Genomic DNA, 20491 nt, shown 5'->3' on the forward strand with positions numbered 1-20491 from the left:
AAGACACAAGTCACTAACATCAGGAATTAAATAGATGATATCGGTAAATACCCTGCAGACATCAAAATGATAATAAAAGGATTACTGAGAAAATTCTACACACATGAATTGGACAACTTAGATGAAATGGACCAAGTCCTCAAAAACACAAATCACCATACTCAATATGAAATAGACAATTTGAATAGCCCTATAACTGTTATGGAAATTGAATTTATATTTAAAATTCTAGAAAAAGAAAACACCAGTCTCCAGAGTTCACTGGAGAGCTCTACTAAACATTTAAATAAGAATTAATAATTCTACAGAATCTCTTCCAGATAGTGCAAGAGGAGGAAATACATTCATTTTATGAAGCTAGTGTTGACCTAATATCACACCAGACAAAAACAGAACAAAAAAGGAAAAGTACGGACCCATATCCCTTATGAATATAGACACAAAAGTTTCTAACAAAATATTAGGAACTAGAATTCAGCAATATATTAAAAAAATTATATACCATGACCAAGTGTGGTTTGCTCCAAGGATGCAAGACTGGTTCAATTTCCTAAAATCATTCAATTTAGTTATTCATATTAATAGGCAAAAGACAAAAAAAAAATCACATGATCATATCAATTGGTACCAGAAAAAGCATTTGACAAAATGCAACACCCATTTGTGATAACTCTCAGACAAACAGGAAGAGAGTGAAACCTCCTCAACTTGGTAAAGAGCATCTACAAAAATCCTATAGCTCAGTGGTCCCCAACCTTTTTTGGCACCAGGGACCGGTTCTGTGGAAGACAGTTTTTCCACAGACCGGGGCCAGTGCGGGGAGGGATGGTTTCAGGATGATTCAAGCACATTACATTTATTGTGCACTTTATTTCTATTATTATTACATTGTAATATATAATAAAATAATTATACAAGTCACCATAATGTAGACTCAGTGGGAGCCCTGAGCTTGTTTTCCTGCAACTAGATGGTCCCATCTGAGGGTGATGGGAGACAGTGACACCCAAAGTGTGTTGCTTATGTCCCGTCTACTCTGTAAGATGCAGCTTAATTGTCACTTGCCACTCACTGATAGGGTTTTTTTTTAATATAAATTTATTTATTTATTTTATTTATTTTTGGCTGCTCGGGGTCTTCACTGCTGCGCGTGGGCTTTCTCTAGTTGTGGCGAGCGGGGGCTACTCTTCGTGGCAGTGCATGGGCTTCTCATTGCGGTGGCTTCTTTTGTTGTGGAGCGTGGGCTCTGGGGGAGCGGGGCTTCAGTAGCTGCAGCACGTGGGCTCCAGAGTGCAGACTCAGTAGTTGTGGCGCACGGGCTTAGTGGCTCCACGGCTTGTAGGATCTTCCTGGACCAGGGCTTGAACCCGTGTCCCCTGCATTGGCAGGCGGATTCTTAACCACTGCACCACCAGGGAAGTCCCACTGTTAGGGTTTTGATACGCGTCTGCAAGCAATTGATTTATTATGGTCTCTGTGCGGTCAGACCTCTCTGCTAATGATAATCTGTATTTGCAGCCGCTCCCCAGCGCTAGCATCAGCACCTCAGCTCCACCGCAGATCATCAGGCATTAGATTCTCATAAGGAGCGCGCAACCTAGATCCCTCGCATGCGCAGTTCACAGTAGGGTTCCCGCTCCTATGAGAATCCAACGCCACCACTGATCTGACAGGAGGCGGAGCTCAGGCAGTAATGCACGCGATGGGGAGCAGCTGAAAATACAGATGAAGCTTCAATTGCTCGCCCGCCGCTCACTTCCTGCTGCGCAGCCTGGTTCCTAACAGGCCATGGACCGGTACAGGGGGTTGGGGACCCCTGCTATAGGTAACAACATACATATCGGTGAAACAAGGAATGCTTTCCCCCTAACATCAGGAATAAAGGAATGGTGTTTGGTCTCACCATTCTTATTCAATATAATACTAAAAGTTCGAACTAGTGAAATAAGGCAAGAGATGGAAATAAAAAACATATTCTTTCATATCAGAAAGGAAGAAATAAAACAGTTCCTATTTATATATGACATCATTGTCTATTTAGAAAATCCCAAGAAATCTACAAAACAAACAAACATCCTAGAACTAAGAAATGAGTTTAGCAAGGTCACAGGATATAAGATCAACATACAAAAATTCATTGAATTTCTATATATTAGCAATGAACACTTGGACAGGAAAAATTTTTTAAACTCAATATCATGTACAATTTCTCAAAAAAATAAGTACTTGGATATACATCTAACAATAGATAGGATTTGTATGCTTAAAACTACAAAATGCTGATCCTCAACAGAATACTAGAGGCTGAGTTGAGCAGCATATTAAAAGGATTATACACTATGGCCAAGTGAGATTTATTCCTGGAATACAAGGATGGTTCAACAAACAAAAAAATTATCTATGTAATATATCACATTAACAGAATGAAGAAAAAAAAACATGATCGTCTCAATTGATGCATTAGAAGCATTTGACAAAATTCAGCATCCTTTCATGATAAAAACACTCAGGAAACTATGTCAATATTATAAAGCCATATATGAAAAAACTCACAACATTATACTCAATGGTGAAAAACTGAAAGCGTTTCCTTTGTCAGGAACAAGACAAAGATGTCTGCTTTCACCACTTCTATTCAACACAATACTGGAAGTCCTAGCCAGAGTAATTTGGCAAGAAAAAGAAATAAAAGGCATCCAAATTGGAAAGGAAGAAGTAAAACTATCTCTATTCACAGATGATATGATCTTATATGTAGAAAACCCTAAAGATTACACAAACATCACACATATACACACTGTTAGAACGAATAATTCAGCAAAGTTGCAGGATACAAAAATCAGCATGCAGATATCAGTTGCATTTCTATACATGAACAGTAAACAATCCAAAAAGGAAATGATGAAAGCAATTCAATTTATAATAGCATCAAAAAGAATTAAATACTTAGGAATTAACAAAGGAGGTGAAAAACTTTCAGCAAAAATGTGTTGCTGAAAGAAATTAAGGAAGATATAAATGGAAAGAAATTCTGTGTTCATGGATTGAAAGACTTAATATTTTTAAGATGTCAGTATTACCTAAAGCTGAATCTACAGATTCAGTGCAATCTATCAAAATTGCATGACTTGTTTTGCAGAAATAGAAAAACTCATTCTAAAATTCATATGGCGTCACAAGGGACCCTGAATAGCCAAAACAATTTTGAAAAAGAAGAAAAAAGTCAGAGGTCTCACGCTTCCTGATTTGAAAATTTACAAGTCTACAGCAATCAAAATAGGGTGGTACTGGCATAAAGACAGACATATAGACCAATGTAGAAATAAACCCTTGCATATTTGGTCAAATGATTTTTGACAAGAGTACCAAGATCATTCAATGGGGAAACGATAGTCTTTTCAACAGATGGTACGGGGGAAACTAGATATCCACATGCAAAAGAATAAAATTGGACCGTTATCTAACATGATATACAGAAATTAACTCAAAATAGACCAAAGACTTAAATGTCAGAGCTAAAACTATAAAACTCTCAGAAGAAAACAGGAGAAAAGCCTCATCACATTGGATTTGCAATATTTCTTGGATATGACATCAAAGTCATAAACAACAACAAAAAACTGTACATGTTGAAATTCATTAAAATTTAAAACTTTTGTGCATCAGATGACACTATCAACACAGTAAAAAAGCAACAAAATATTTACAAATCACATACAGATAAAAGATTAATATCCAGAATCTCTATATAGAGAACTCAAAATTTAACAACAAAAATCCAAACAACCAGGTTAAAAATGGGCAAAGTGCTTGAATAAACATTTCTCCAAAGATCTACAGATGGGCAATAAGCATATGAAAAGATGCTCAACATCACTAATCATTAGGGAAATACATATCAATACCACAATGAGATCGTACTTCACACCCATTAGGATAGCTGCTATCAAAACAGCAACGACAAAAACCAAAATAACAAGTGTTGGCAAGGACGTGGGGAAATTGGAACCCTCGTGCACTGTTGGTGAGAATGCAAAATGGAGCAGCCGCTATGGTAAATAGTACGGTAATTCCTCAAAATATTAACCATAGAATTACCATATGATCCAGCAATTTCACTTCTGAGCATATATCCAAAGAATTGAAAACAGTGGCTTGAATGGGTAATAGTACACCCATGTTCATAGCAGCACTAATCACAACAGCCAAAATGTGGAAGCAACCCAAGTGTCCATTGATGGGTGAATGAATAAACAAAAAATATGGTATATACATGCCATAGAATATTATTCAGCCTTAAAAAGGGAAGGAAATTCTGACCCAGGCTACTACATGGAGGAACCTTGAATACATCACGCTAAGTGAAATAAACTAGTCACAAAAGGACATATACTGTATGGATCCATTTATATGAGGTACCTAGAGTAGTCATATTCAGAGAGACAAGTAGAATGGTCCCTTTCCAGGGACCAAGGAAAAGGGAGAATGAGAAGTTATTATTTAATGGATTCAGAATTTCAGTTTTGCAAGATGAAAAAAGTTCTGGATGTGAATGGTGGTGATGGTTGCACAGCCAATGACAGACAAGGAACTGGGAGTGGGAAGAAGTGGGATCAATTCTGGGTTAAAACAAATCATAGAGAAGAACCTGGCTGAATGCTTTTCCACAAGTTGCCCAAACTGTCTACATAAAGTACAGTTGGCCTTCCGTACCCACAGATTCCACATCCACAGATTCAATCAATCACAGATCAAAAATATTCAGAAAGAAAATCCAGAAAGTTGCAAAAAGCAAAACTTGAATTTGTGGCATGCTGGCAAGGATTTACATAGCATTTCCCTTATATTTACAACTATTTATTGCTGCATAGCATTTACATTATATTAGGTATTATAAGTAATCTAGACATGATTTAAAGTATATGGGAGGATGTGCATAGGTTTTATGCAAGTACTACTCAATTTTATATAAGGGACTTGAGCATCTGTGGATTTTGGTATCCTCCGGGGGTCCTGGAACCAACCCCCCTACAGATACCAAGGGAGGGCCGTAGGAGTGTGGTTCTGAGCCAGTCTATGTAGTGGATTGTGTAAGAAGTCTCAGACGGAATAGCTTCCTCTCTGCCTGCAAAGCTGTACTTTCTGAATTTTCCCATTCCCACTGGCCATGTAACCGACAGTGCACTGTAACACTGCAAAGTAGTAGAGAGTTGGTTTGCCTGAGTGTGGCAGTCACAGGAAAGCTTGGATTCTGCAGCCAGCTGTGTGACCCCCAAGTATCCGTCTACCCTTAGGGTTGAGAAGCGGCAGAGCTCCAGCCTCCCCTCTGCCCAAGCACACGCAGCATGCTGGCAAAATGATATCTCACGGTTACCTTCTCTAGAGATTTCCCTTCTGGCATCTGCAAAGGCAAAGATAGAGGTATGGCTAGGGGTCTCCAACGAGGCATAAAATAGAATGTGCTTTGGGTCTGGCTGGCTCTCTCACCCCTAACCCTAGCAGATGCTCTGCCTTTGATCCACTGTGACACCAGCACATGGCCCACCATCACTTTACTAAAGTGGTTCCTCTGCTGAAAGTGGTGATGGACAGAGAGCCATCCCAGGCTCTTCAGTGTCCAGAGACTCCGAAAGAAAAGATCACCTTTATCCTTAACCCTCCTCTGCTAGAGCACTCTGGGCTCTACCAGAATGATCCAGCTGCCACTGCTTGTCACCTTTCTCAAGAAGAGAGGCTTTTAAGACACAAGAAATATCGAGCAGGTTGGATTAAAAAAAAAAATTAAATTAACATCTTCAGGCAGTTTAGAAGAAAAAGAGACTTTGATCTGAACAGCTTCCTTGGGTGATCAAAGCTGTGCTTTCTGAACTGATTACCCCCTCCTCAACCTTTTTCCAGTGTAATACAAATAAGGCTCCTTCACCTGTGGAAGCTGATGAGCTCACACCTGGAGCTGATGGCGTGGAGGAGACTGGGCAGGTGAACTATACGGATTCAAGATGGGCATTGTTCCAGTCTGGTCCAATTTGTAATCACTTTTCTATTGCAAGGAATGCCCTTAGAAATTGCAAAACAAATATTTTTTGCTAAGGCTGGCAGAAATTCCTTAACTAAGAGACAGTACCACTGCCCATCAATTTCGCAAGGCAGTAATGCAGATCCCAAGTGGCTAAAGTCTGAGGCAGAAGGCAGAGCACTTCATCACAGTGAGAGAACTAGGTTGTTGCTGGGGGAAACTGTTCTGAAATCACGCTGGTATTACCATGAATTAATAAGCTTTGTTCATCTTCTCTGACACTAGAGGTCCAACTCAGTCCTTTTGCTTCATCTCCTTGCTTATTATGCGGTTCAGGCCATGGATACAGGCTGCCTACTTGGCATAAATTGCAGGCAACCTCCCTTCTTTCTGTTGTTGGTCCCAGTGGGCTTATGCTCCTGGGAACCAAGGGTCTCAGTTGTACAAATGCACACACCGAGCCCTGATACTGGGCTAGGCGCTGCAGAAATTCCAAGATGCATGAGCCACTGTTCCTGCCTTCCTGATCACATTGTGGTTAGGGAGAAAGTCACATGGGCAAATCATTACACCAACAGGCAGAATGTGTAATAAGGAAAAACACACTGCTGTGAGAACCCAGGAAGGGAAGGGGCGACGTTCAAAGGGAAGAGATCAGGGAGGGGTCCTTGGACAAAATTTCAGTACAGGGAATCATTAGAGAATATAGCCATTTCAGCTTGGAGTTTGCCATGACAAAGAGAAAGAGGTCTGGACATAAAAGATGATATATTTAAATTATTATACAGCAAAATGACCTTGTTTAGAGCTGTGTAGTTCTATGAATTTCAACACATGTGTAGAATTGTGTAAGTACCACCACAGACTGGATACAGAACAGTTTAACCATCCTAAAATAACCCTTTATGGTATGGCTTTATAATTATTCTTTATGGTATGGCTTTTTAATTATCCTCTTCCCCTTCTGATAAACCCTGGCAACCAATGATGTGTTGTTTATCACTATAGTTGTGTCATTTTGAGGATATTATGTCATTGGAATCATACAATATGTAACCTTTTGATATTGACTTCCTTCACTCAGTATTTGAGGTTCAGCTAAGTCATTGCATGCATCCACAGTTATACCTTTTCATTGCTGAGTAGTATTCCATTGTATGGATGTACCACAATTTGTTTAATCACTCACCCAGTGAAAGGCATTTGAGTTGTTCTCAGTTTTTGAAGATTATGAGTAGAGATGCTATATATATACATATACAAGTTATTATGTAAACAAGTTTTCTTACTCTAGAGCGAATTTCTCAATCTTGGCAATATTGACATTTTGGGTCAGTACTTCTTTGTTGTGGGAGTGCTGTCCTGTACTTCGTAGGGTGTTTAGCGATATCCCCGGCCTCTAGTTACTAGATGTCAGTAGAACTTCTCCAGTTATGACACCAAAAAGTCTTCAGTCATTGCCAAATGTCTCTTGGGGGACAAAGGTCATCCTTAGCTGAGAACCACTGCTCTAGGGTAAATGCTTAGGAGTGGATTTACTGGATCATATAGTAAGTGTACATTTAGCTTTGTAAGAAACACTACATTCCTGATGTATGAGAGATCCAGTTGCTCAGCACCCTCACCAACACTTGGTATTGTCTTTTTTTTTTTTTTTGGCCATTCCAATAGGGATGTAGGAATATAACATCTGATTTTAATTTGCGTTTCCTAATGATGTTGAGAATCTTTTAATGTGCCTTTTTGCCATCTGTATATCCTCTTTAGTGAAGTCTGTTCAAATCTTTTGCCCATTTTAAAATGAGATAATTTTTCCTACTGTTGAGTTTTGAGAGTTCTTTATAAATTCTGGGTACAAGTTCTTTCTTGGATGTGTGATTTGCAAATATTTTTCACAGTTTGTGGCATGTCTTTTCATTCTCTTAAAGTCCTTTGCGAAGCAAAAATTTTTTTTATTTTGATGAAGTCCAATTTATCAACTTTCCTATATTATAGATTGTGCTTTTGGTGTCATATCTAAGAATATATGCTTAACCCCAGGTCATGAAGATTTTCTCCCATATCTTTTTCTAGAAGTTCTAGAGTTCTATGTTTTACCTTTAGATCTATGATTCATTTTGAACCAATCTATGTATAAGGTGTGAGGTTTAGGTCAATGTTTATTTATCTTTTGACTGTTGCTGTCCAATTGTTTCTGCATGATTTGTTGAAAAGACTGTCCTTCTTCCATCAAATTCCTTTTGCATCTTTATCAAACTCATTCACACATATTTGCATGGGTCTGTTTCTGGGTTCTCTATTTTGTTCCATTGATCTATGTGTCTGTCCCTTGACAAAGCCGTGCTATCTTGAATACTGTAACTTTATAGTAAGTCTTAAAATCAAATAGAGTAATTCCTCCAGCTTTTTTCTTCTTTTGCAAATTGTTTTAGCCATTCTAGTTTCTTTGCTTTTTCATATAAATTTTAGAATTAGCTTGTCTCTATCAACAGCAAAAAATCTGCTGAGATATTTATTGGAAATATGTAAAATCTATGGATCAGTTTGGGGAGAATTGACAAATGTACTATGCTGACCTTGCCAATCCACTTTATTAGTTCTTTTTTGGTTTCTTTCATTAGCATTTTTAGTTTTTAGCATAAAGATAATATACATGTTTTTGTAAATGTATACCTAAATATTTCATTTTGGGGGGGGGCTACTGTAAAGGGTAGATTGTTTTAAATATTGGTTTCTAATTGTACATTGTTAATATCTAGAAATACAATTGACATGTTGTATGTCGACCTTGTATCCTATGATTTTGCTAATAAGCTCACTATTATTAATTCTAGAGGTTTTGAGTTTTTTGGCAGATTTCTTGTGGTTTTTTTTTTATATAAACAATCATGTTGTCTGTGAATAAGGACAATCTTATTTTTTACTTTCTCTTATATGTTGAATTAGTTTCCTATGGCTGCTATAACAAATTACAACAAACTTGGTGGATTGTGACAACAGAAATTTATTCTCTCATAGTTCTGGAGGCTGGAACTATGAAGTCTGAAATCAGTATCACTGGGCCAAAATCAAGGTGTCAGCAGGATTGCACTGTCCTTAGAGGCTGTAGAGGAGAATTCATTCCTTGCTTCTTCCAGCTTCTGGTGGCTACTGGCATTCCTCAACCTGTGGCCACCTCACTCTAATATCTGTCTCTGTGGTCACATCGCTTCCTCCTCTTCTGTCTATGGACCCTCTCTCTGTCTGCCTTTTATAAAGATACATGTGATTGTATTTAGGGCTCTCTCTTCATTTTGTGAATCTTAACTTGATCACACACACAGAGATTCTTTTTCCTTAGGATGTTTGCAGATTCCAGGAATTAGGACCTGATACCACTTGGTGGCCATTATTCATTCTATAGCACATACCTTCTTTTGGGTTGTTTGAGCATTCTTCAGGATTTCATTTTGAATTATCTATATTTCTTTGTATAGTTTTTTCTTTTTTGTTGATGCTTTAGGGATTACAATATATGTACTGAACTCTTACAGTCTGCTTAAAATAAATATTTTATCTCTTCAAGTGGAATGAAGAAACCTTACCATCATAGAGTTCCTTTTGCCCTCTCCCCTCTGTATATCATAGGCATTTTATAAGTAATCTCCGTACATAGGAAACCACATCAGACAATATTATAAGTTTTGTTTTCAGTCATTACACGCATTTTAAAAGAATTCAAGAGAAGACAAGTCTATCATATTTACCCAGATAGTTACCATTTCTATTGCTCTTCCTCCATTCCTGATGTTCTAAGTTTCCTTTTAGTATAATTTTTCTTCTGACTGAAAAACTCTTAACAATTCTTTTCGAGCAGTCTCCTGGCAACAATTCCTCCCAGTTTTTCTTCATCTGACAATACCTTTATTTCATCTTCACTCCTGAAGGATATTTTTACTCAATATAGAATCCTGGGTTGATACTTTTTAAGTGCTTAAAAAATGTTATTCCACTTCTTTCTAGCCTCCATGGTTTCTGATAAGAAGTTCAGTCATTCAAATCATTGTTCTCCTAGAGGTAATGCATCATTTTTTCTCTGGCTGCTTTCAAGATTTTTTGTTTGTTTTAGTTTCAAGGTGTTTGATTATGATGTGCCTGGACATGGATTTCTTGGTGTTTATTGTGTTTGGGGTTCACCAAGCTTCTGAAACCTGCATATTTGTGGGGTTTTTCCCCAAATTTAAGTCATCAAGTACTTTTTCAGCCCTGCCTTCTTCCTTTTCTCCTTCCGGGACTCTAGTGACATGAAGGTTAGATCTTTTGTCATAGTCCCACAGGTCCCTGAGGCTCTGTTCTTTTTTTCGGTCTATTTTCTCTCTATTGTTCAAATAATTTCTGTTATTCTATCTTCTAGCTCACTGACTCTCCTCTGTTTCCCCTATTCTGATGTTAAGCCCCTTTTTATTTTGATCATTGTAATTTTTACTTCTAAAATTTCCATTTGTTTCTCCTTTATATCTTCTATTTCTGTGCTGAAACTTATTACTTTACCATTTGTTTCAAGAGGGTTTGTGATCACTTGTTGAAAAATTTTTATAATAGCTGTTCCAAGGCTTTTGCTAGATAATTCCAACAGATGTGTCATTTTTCTGTTGGTGTCTGTTGATTATCTTTTCCTATGCAAGTTACATTTCCCTTGTCCTTCACATGCTGAACTTTAAAAAATTATTTCCTGGACATTTTGGTTTTTGCACCTCACACCTTGCAGGATCTTAGTTCCCCGACCAGGGATGGAACCCGGACCCTCGGCAGTGAAAGCGCCGAGTCCTAACCCCTGGACCACCAGGGAATCCCCCATTTCCTAGACATTTTGAATATTATGTTATGAGATCCTGGGTCTTGTTTAAATCCCATGGAGAACGTTATTATTTTTGTTTTAGCAATGAATGTATCTGGTTGTTTGGGCTGCAAGTTGCAACTCACCTTCTGTTCACTGTGGTTTCAATGTCAGTTTAGTCTTCAAAGCCTTTGCTGTACTATTCTGTTCCGTCCCACGTATGCACCACACAGTGGCCAGTCTGGCACCTGCATTTTCATCTGTTTGCTAGTTCAGTTCTCAAAGTGTTTTGTGTACTGATGTGTGTTAGATCCGTGTATGTACACCTGGGGTTGAGCCCAGAAGTTCATAAACAACTTTATGGGCTTACTTTCCCAAGCCCCCCGTCTCCATGACCTCCTCGGTACTCTCTGGTTCCTCAGGGCTCCCTTTTCCATCCTCCTTCCGGAATCTGGGGCTTATTTATCTTGGTCTGATGCACGCCTGTCTCCAGGGACAAACAGCTTGAGGACTAGGAAAAAAAACTAAACTCATCACCTGTTTGGTGGTACTTTGAATTTTAGTCTTCTTCCCAAATCTGCCTACTATCAATATTTATTTTTCAGTTCCTCAAATAGCTTCTCCATTTACTCTGTCCAGGAGTTATGGCTACATTCAGGATTATTGTGAAGACTAAATGAGGTGAATGTAAAATACCTTGCAGTGCCTGGCACATAGTAGGTGCTTAAAAAATATTGGTTATTATGATTCTATGGGCAGAGATTTCATAGGGGCACATGGGCTTGAGAGTAAGAAAAACAGTAAAATATTACTCTGACCATACAATAGATACCAAAAAAAGGTGTAATTTGGGACACATTTAAAGAAACCAAGATAAGTGTAGAGAGGACTCTCTGATGGCCATAAGTCTAAGGAAGCTATATAAATGAGAAGCATGGTGATGGGGGGGAAGACGCTTGTCCAGGGATAAATACAAAAGGGTAGCATTTAATAAATGTCAGGATGGTCAAATCCCACCATAATGTGAGGCTTGACAAAAAATCTGATGAAGATTTAAAAGGCTATTTTTAGCTACGCTCAGAGTTTGAAGAGACAGACACCTGGTCTGGGGAAGAAAGCTTTGATGTTAATAAATGCAAACAGAAAGCAGACATACTTGTCTCCTAGAATGTCCCCATCTTCTCTTTGAATTGGGAAGGACACAGTTGTGAGACATTTGAAACCAAGGAGGACAAAAGAGATGTCAGGAAACTGTAAATGAGCAAGTGTCCACGTTAAAAAAAAGAAAAAAAAGAAAAAATAGATTGGGGAAACTATAGAATTTATAAATCCAAGTTAAAATGCTAGGAAAGGCTATTCAAGATAGTTTATGAGTGATTAGAAAAAGATGGTCACTAGGACCGTGTCTGTGTTCACTGTGGCTAAGCCTTGCTAAACTAACCTTATTTCCTTTCTTAATCAGGTTGCTAGAAGACAAAATCTGGGGAAGTTGATGTATCTTGATTTTGCACAGCACTTTCCAGACTCTTAGGTTATCCTTATGTACAAGCTAGAGAAATATGAGTTAGATGAGAGTCTATTAAATAGATTCTCAAATACTTGATTGAAAAGATATAGACCTATCCGTTGAGTTCTATGATATAAAGACAAAGATGGGACTGACAAATCTGTAAATGACATAAACACATGAGGTGATTGAATCAATATTCATAGAGATTTTGGGGACTTGAGGTAAGTCATATCAGCAAGATGATACTTTAAGAGAATAAATTTAAAATCATCCCTTTAGGGATGCGTATGTGTATTTACGGGTTGGTTGAAAACGGTTCATAGGAGAAAAGGCATAGTAGGAGTGTTAGATGAGCAAACATTTGATGTAAACCAAATTGCATGATATTCTTTCACTCATTTCTTCAAAAAACATGTGACTGTCATAAAAGCAAATTCCATCTTACTTTGCTTGTAAAAGTATAGAGTCCCAAACCAGGACATCGATGGTGCTACTGACACTACAGTGATGAGAAAACATCTGGACACTGTGTTCAGTCCCGTGAGACACCTTGAAGGAGAGAATTAAGCATTTAGAAGAGGCCACCAGGTCCAAAGTGGCACAAGAGCTGGAAGCTGCGTTGTGAGAAAATGGCAGTCTGTGAAGGCTGATCCTCTGAAGAAAGACCGCCTAAGCAGAGATGTGAAACTTATCTTTAAATTGTTAAGGGTTGTTATCTGGATACTTTCATACACTCCTGCTTTGCTCCTCAGGCAGCAAAAGTTACAGGATTAATAGCTATGAGGTATACAGGAAATTGGGTGTCAGCCAATCTCTTACAGTGTATCAGCTTTTTTCCCAGACCCTAGGCATACAGAGATGAGCAGGACAAGATCCCTTTCCGACAGAGTTAACAGTCCATAAATTCATATTCCACGTAGACAAGTGGTTCAGTATGCAGTGGTTCTTCCAACAGTGGATGGGAGAACTGGATGTCTTTTCATGCACTGGGCTCCCATCTCTGAAACATGAAAGGAAACACATTCAGGTTCCGTTTGAGGACCTGAGGCTGGGCTGATGGTATCTGGACCTCCAGGTGGTATTCTGGTCGCCACCAAGAACCAGGACGCCTGTTTCCCAGGACAAGAAAAGAGGGTAGCCAAAGGAGAGTCCGAACTGTGTTCAAGGAGAAAAGAAAAAGTTCAAAGCCAGAAAAGTGGCCCTGAGCATCAGATACACAAGAACCACAGACTGTCAACAGGAGGACAAGTCAGGAGTCGACAGAAGGGCAGAGCAGACATAGCCAGGCAGCGCAGTGTGACACCGGTTAAAGGCGGCCCTCTGGGATGAAACGTGGGAATGGTGTCAGCAGTCGGGGCTGTGTGGGACCAAGTGAACTTGAACTTGAGATAGGACTGGACTAAGGCTGGATGACCACCTGTCGGGGGTGTTAGAGATGGGATTTGTGCCAGACATCCTCCCTTTGCTTTTCCAGCTCTACTCTCCACCCTTCTCCACCCTGCTCTGGGCCCAGGAAATTGATCTACGTAACTTGCATCAGAGGAATCCTTGCCCTCTGGATCCAGTTAGGTTCTGAGAACAGGAAGCCCCAGTTAGAGACTGGAGATGGGGAGGAGAATGAGGTTGGGATATCCCTGCCCCCTGCCTGCCTTCTTGTGGGATCACCTTGGAGTTTCTGTGTTCCTTGGCTGAAGGCTCCTCTAAGGGGACCCTGTCAACATAGCTGTCTCTTCCAGGATCGACATAGCTCTCTTCCCTCCAAACCTAGAGATGATAACAATTGAACTTTGCCTCACAATAGTATGGAAAGGGGGGAACAGGTGGGAGTAGAGATAAAACAAGATTGGCTATGAGTTGATAGCTATTAAAGCTGGATGATACAGACATGGAGGTACCTTATACTATTCCCTCTATGTTTGTATAATTTTGGAATTATTAAATATGAAATGCTAAAGAATCGTTAACTTAAAAGTTACTTGTTGATACAGGAAAACTCATCTATTATTGCTGGATGCCACTGATGTCATGACGGAGGTCTGCGTGTAGGTTTCAGAAACGTGATAGGAAAAACGTATTGAAACAAAATGCAAGTGAGGAATGCTATTTTTATGAAAGTCTAATCAAACCATGCTCAATGGAAAATATCAAGATGATATTATTCAGAATGTGCATTTAGAATAGTCTTTCATGAATCGAGAAAGAAAGCAAAGAGAAATATTACCTTTATTTTTTAAAATATATTATGAGTGGACTTTGATTCTAAGTAACCTGGGGTGGGGAAGAATTAGATGAGATTGTAGATGAAGCAAGACTGGCTGTGAGTTAATATTTGTTGAACTAGGGGGATGGAGACATGGAAGTTGGTTATGCTATTTTTTCTAATTTTACATATGCTTTAAATTTCTCCATAGAGTGGTTTCAAAATATAAAACACCTGTAACTAACATCATTGTTAATCAACTATACTCCAATATAAAATAAAACTTAAAAAAAAAATATGACCATTTACATTAAGTATGTATTAACTTCTATGATTTTATGAAATGTAATATTACGCTATTTCTCATTCACCTCCTTAGATTCTGCATTTTCTAACATATTTTTCCATTTCTCTCCTCTTCCCCCACCCCTTAGTTTTGTCTGCTATATGGAACCAAACTGGTGTTCCAGGAGCGAGCCTGGTATCTAGAACATAAATATTTGACTCCCCTGGCCAGCATGAAGATTAGGCGTCAGGTAAGAATCCCTGGGGTGCAGAAGAAACCCTTCGTGCCTCAGCTGTCGGCTCTTTGCTTTCTTAGAAAACAGTCCTGCCAATCTTTTATCGGTTTCCACTCACGAATTTTTGTGCCTCTGAGACTTCACATACACGTTTTCATTGCCTACTGTGATCGTATTACACTTCAGAGTTTAAGTGACAGGGAAGTGATTCACCGTGTATGAACTTCTCACATGTAAAGGAGAGGAAGAAATCAAAAGTGCTGGCAAAAAAAAAAAAGAGGTATGAAGTGATTTTCATTTTCTTACTTCTTACGAAAGCCTATTAACTCATTCTTTATATTTAGAAAAAAGACCTGGTGGTATTTTTGTCAGTGGTTGCAATGGGAATTCAGTGTGACAGCCACAGAGCACCTGAAAATGAAGATAGAGCCAGTGAATCATCACCATGATGCTGCTTTAGAAAAAGACTATCAAACAGCATAATCATCTATACAACACATTTTCTGGGTTGCCTCTCTCTTCCAGGCCCCCTGTTAGATGCTGAAACACAGACAGGTATATCCTCAGTCTCTGCATTCAAGGGAGCTCATTATAGCTGGGGACACGAAACTGCCTTCAAATAACACAAATAACAACACGAGGGAGTGGACCTTTTCAATGAACTTGGCCACAAGAATAAGTTCAGAGGACAGAGGTCACTTGGGAATTAATGGCATTCTTTGCTAGACCTGGAAGAGGGGAAAATTCAAAGTGGAGGTGGTGGTTCAACTGAGGAGGAGGAAATGCAGGTGAGCCTTCACATGGGGTTGGTGAAGTGAGCAAAATCATAGAAATGGGAGTACTTAGGACAGACATGTTAAGAAACAGTGAAAAGACCAGTTTGGTTGAAGTCTTAAGTGATAGACAAACCTGGAGAAGCCTGCCGGAGCAAGAGTATAATGGGCTCGGAAGAACCTTGAACAATCTTCTTCCTTTTTAGGAGGCAGCAATTATGACAGAAAGCATATATAAAAATACTTCAGGGCTTCCCTGGTGGCGCAGTGGTTGAGAGTCTTCCTGCCAATGCAGGGGACACGGGTTCGAGCCCTGGTCTGGGAAGAGCCCACATGCCGCGGAGCAACTAGGCCCGTGAGCCACAACTACTGAGCCTGCGCGTCTGGAGCCTGTGCTCGGCAACAAGAGAGGCCGCAATAGTGAGAGGCCCGCGCACCGCGATGAAGAGTGGCCCCCACTCGCCGCAACTAGAGAAAGCCCTCGCACAGAAACGAAGACCCAACACAGCCATAAATAAATAAATAAAATAAACCCAAAGTTTAAAAAAAATTTAAAAATAAAAATAAAATGCAAAAAAAAAAATAATAAAATAAAATAAAATGCAAGCCCATCTCCCAAGCCCTTCCTGGCTGTGATAACTAAGTTCTTTCTTTTGTCTGGAGCTTCAGTACTGACAGAGCTGGTCCGCATTCATGATCCTGTGTAATCCCCACAAGCACGCTTTCGTGTGAAGAGCTGCTAATCTACTTTAGGGATGGGGAGTCTGAGGCTGACTTGCAGCTGATGTAGTGAGAGGGAAAGGTACTTCTGGACTCAGGTCCCCTGCTGTTCCAGTGACCCCAGACCTGAACTGTAGGGTGGGGTGGCTCCACCTTTGCGCCCTCATTGTGAGACCTTGGCTCAAAGGCAGTCTAGTGGTGGTGCCTCTGGGGCTCCATCATAACAAGGCCCCCAAGTAAAAGGTCTCTGTGCCCTTTCCATTAAGAACTTTTGCAGGGGTGTGTATAGAACAATTGTGTGCTTTGTTCTTGGAAAATTTAGTGTCCAGGAATTATCCTGTTTCAGTCTTCATTGACCTAGACGTTTGTTTTGCTTTAGATAATTATCAGCATTAAGGAGGAACTATCAGCTGAGGCTCATTGTAAGGAGGAAAATCTTTCAAAATAACTTAAGTTACCAATTGCATATATCCACTAAAACCAACTTCACGTTGCTTAAAATAAGACAAAACCAAGCGAAAACTTCAGCTTTTTAAAATGATGTATTTTAATGGAAATGAATATTTGGCCCTGAGTCCTCTACCTTATTTTATACCAGCCCTTAAAGTCAACTAAGGTTCTTTTTTAAACTTTTTATTTATTTAATTTATTTTTTATTTTTGGCTGCATTGGGTCTTCATTGCTGCGTGCAGGCTTTCTCTAGTTGCAGTGAGCGGGGGCTGCTCTTCGTTGCGGTGCACAGGCTTCTCATTGCTGTGGCTTCTCTTGTTGTGGAGCATGGGCTCTAGGTGCGCAGGCTTCAGTAGTTGTGGCACGAGGGCTCAGTAGTTGTGGCTCATGGGCTTAGTTGCTCCACGGCATGTGGGATCTTCCCGGACCAGGGCCCCAACCCGTGTCCCCCGCTTTGGCAGGTGGATTCTTAACCACTGTGGCACCAGGGAAGCCCCAAAATCAACTAAGTTTTAGGGCTGGCTCATTTTTCTCATTGGAGTGCTTGCTCCCTGAACTCCCTGGCACAGCTGCCCGGCTCTGTCAGTGCCCACCGATATTGGAACAGTGACTCTTGGTGACATACAGAGAAGCAAGTACATGTAGATGTGTGGTCAGCTCACACTAGGAAATCCACAGGGGAGGAAGCTCTTCAGTCTATGTGGATCAAGAGAACCACGGACCAGCTGTGGGTTGAAGATCAAAAAAGACCCTATTCAGCGTGGTGAAAATAATACTTAGCAAAATGTTGAATCAGGTTCTGTTTCCTGCCCTGCGCCCAAATCATGGAACCATGTGAGAATGCGGGTTTTAAAGGACCTGCAGGGAAGTGAGGGAGGGCTGTGTAACCCAGCACAGCAGCGCGGAGGGCCACTCCTCTCCACCTCCCAGAGGGCATGGGAAGCTGCCTGTAAGCGTAACCGTGTTAAAAACCAGACACTCATTCAGGAAGGGAGAAAATAAATACTGATCATGACCATGGCCAAGCAGTCACGCCACCTCCACAATATCTGATCACATTATACCCACAGCTGTTACTCCTTCACCCAGATGTTGCCTTGAGGTCCGGATTGAGTCGTGACCGGCCAGTTCCTTCCTGGGAGCACTGTTTCTGTTGGAGCAGCAGATGACTGGCACCTTTTCCCATCTGAGTCCTTCTCCCATGCCTCTAGACTGGCCGTTTGCATTTTGGTGTGTTAGGGTGAAGCTCAGATTCACCAGCACCAGCCCAAGTCCTGTTTTGTACCCTCACCAGCAAGTGGACACAGGGGTGGGCCCAGCCCCTAATATTCTTAATCTGCCCCAGCGAAAGGAATCCTTTTCCTCCCTGAGTGAGAACTGCCGGGAGACCCAGCTGCAGCAGGGAGGCCAGGGGTAGCCTGTTGATGGCAAGTGATCTTGGCTCTTCTGCTGTATTTGCTCAAGTCTAAAACAACCACTAAGGTTTGGGTTATAGTCTCAGTTTAGTCAATCAAATAGTTGATTCATTAAGGAGGAAAAACATTCAAGCCCGATGTTGATGGGTCATTCAAGTATTGATAGTGGTGTGTCAATGTAGCCACTAACACATTGATTTATTCTTAGGAAATGGGCTTAGAGTAAGAATGTGCAGAAGTGTGGCAGACACCAGACCCCAAAGCCAGGACGCTACGGGGCTCCTTTGAATTTAGAGGATGGATGACACTTATTTACTATTTTGAATTAAGTGTACAGTATAAATGCAGTCATTGCCCTGTGGCATAGAGACTTGGGTTGGAAGAAACAGAATAGGAAGAAAACTTGGGGGAGAGTTCCAAGATGGAAGGATGGTGTTGGGATATTAGCCCTTTTTCTCCTCAAATTTTAACTTCAAGAACACGTACCCCATGCTCATACCCACGAGGCTTAGAAATGGTGCACGCGCCTTCCACTTCCTACAAATGCTGTGTTGGCTGTCTTCCGTGCTGCCGCTCAGATTTTAAATGGCCGCTCAGATTTCTTATCCTTCTATTTCCCTTTCCCCAAACACCTGGATCAAGGTAGCTTAACAGATGTTCAGATACTGGAATCAAATGCAACACAAACTGAGGTTTTAGGCAGAAGATGTTGCAAACATCCATTGGGTTGGGAAAGGGAAGTGGGGCTTCTCCGTCCCTTGGCCTCACCTACTACCTAAAGACTCTTTCTTTGTAAGGAATTTGAGAAAAGATCTCTGGTTCCCCAACCCCCATCCTTCCTACCCAGTAAGGTCCATCTGACTTGGCTACAAGCAACTGATGAGCTTTTGAGAATGCTTGGCTGTGTCCTCCAGGCTGGTGTGGTGGGTAACCACAAGCACCCATTCCATCAGGGTGGGGAGGGATAGCTCCTAACGATGGATCCTTGGTCTAGAAGCCAGGGGGGTGTCATTGAAATGACATCACAATGAAGTGGTGTTACATGGAATGCAATTGAGTCAAATTTTAAAATCCTCTTTGTTTTGAAAGCACCCCCAGAACTGGTTTTAACTTCCTTTCACTATTGTAGGACCCCTGGTTCACTTCCAGGAGATGGCAGGAAACAAAATATGAGTGTATCCTGGTCCACCTTCTTTTCCACGAGCCAGAAACCCTCAAACCAGAGAGACAAGAAAAATATCAGTTCCAACAGAGTACCACTAAGAAAAGGGAAAAACTCTCTTTTCCCTCCCCCCTCCCCTTTACCTCTGGCCCAAGCCTGTTCTTCAGTGGCATAAAATACATTGTTGAACCTATAAATGCAGGCCATTCAACTGAGGTTAAGAAAATACAAGTGAGATGTGTTTCTTCACTTTGGCCGGTAAAATGGACCCTGAGGTCACCACCCCTGCAATCCTGGTTCTGCGTGGCAGCCATCTGGTCGACCCTTGTGCTTTGCCTCACAGTACAGCTTTGTGTATCTGGGAGAGCCAGGCTCATTCCATTTCATTCATTCAAGGATAACTTGTTATAACCACAGGATAGAGCAACTTGTTTTGCTGAGCTCCAGCCTCTGAGTTCTTCTGGCAACTGTATTATCCTGGGCCCCTTGGGGAGATACTTGAAGTGCTGGGTAATTGGGGTCCTACTCCATAAGTCTTTGAGTTCATCCCCTCACTATTGGATGCACAGTGAGAATTCCCTATCGGTGAAATTTGTTCCTAAGAGTAGTTGTGTTACACACAAAAAAAGACCTTCGAGGAGGTGGAATTCAGCTGAGTCAAACAGACAGAGCAGACCTCAGTCACAGTTAGGACGAGGGGGGGTTTATTATTATTCCATAATAATAAAAATTAAATGAATTACTGAACTTGAAACAGAAATGATGCCTAGTACATCCACTTTGGTAGAAATTACTAATCTAGCTAGAAATAAATACTTTTAATAAAATAAAATGTATTTGTAATTTTTCTTTTTCTCATGGTAAATTGCCCTTTTCCTTTGATTTTAGAGACTAGATACTGCTGTGTC

The 20491-nt window shown here is 40.5% G+C and overlaps 1 protein-coding gene across 1 annotated transcript in view; it reads left to right on the forward strand.

The window, feature by feature from the left end:
• Positions 1-16368, forward strand: part of ACOXL (acyl-CoA oxidase like) — a 326116-nt gene extending 309748 nt beyond the window's left edge. The window contains exon 15 of the mRNA XM_082356231.1: positions 14977-16368. The gene's annotated coding sequence lies outside the window, so the exon portion shown is untranslated. The remainder of the gene's footprint in view (positions 1-14976) is intronic.
• Positions 16369-20491: the final 4123 nt, after the last annotated feature.

Source organism: Balaenoptera borealis (assembly GCF_965194805.1).
Source record: "Balaenoptera borealis genome assembly, chromosome: 15".
NCBI lineage: Eukaryota > Metazoa > Chordata > Mammalia > Artiodactyla > Balaenopteridae > Balaenoptera > Balaenoptera borealis.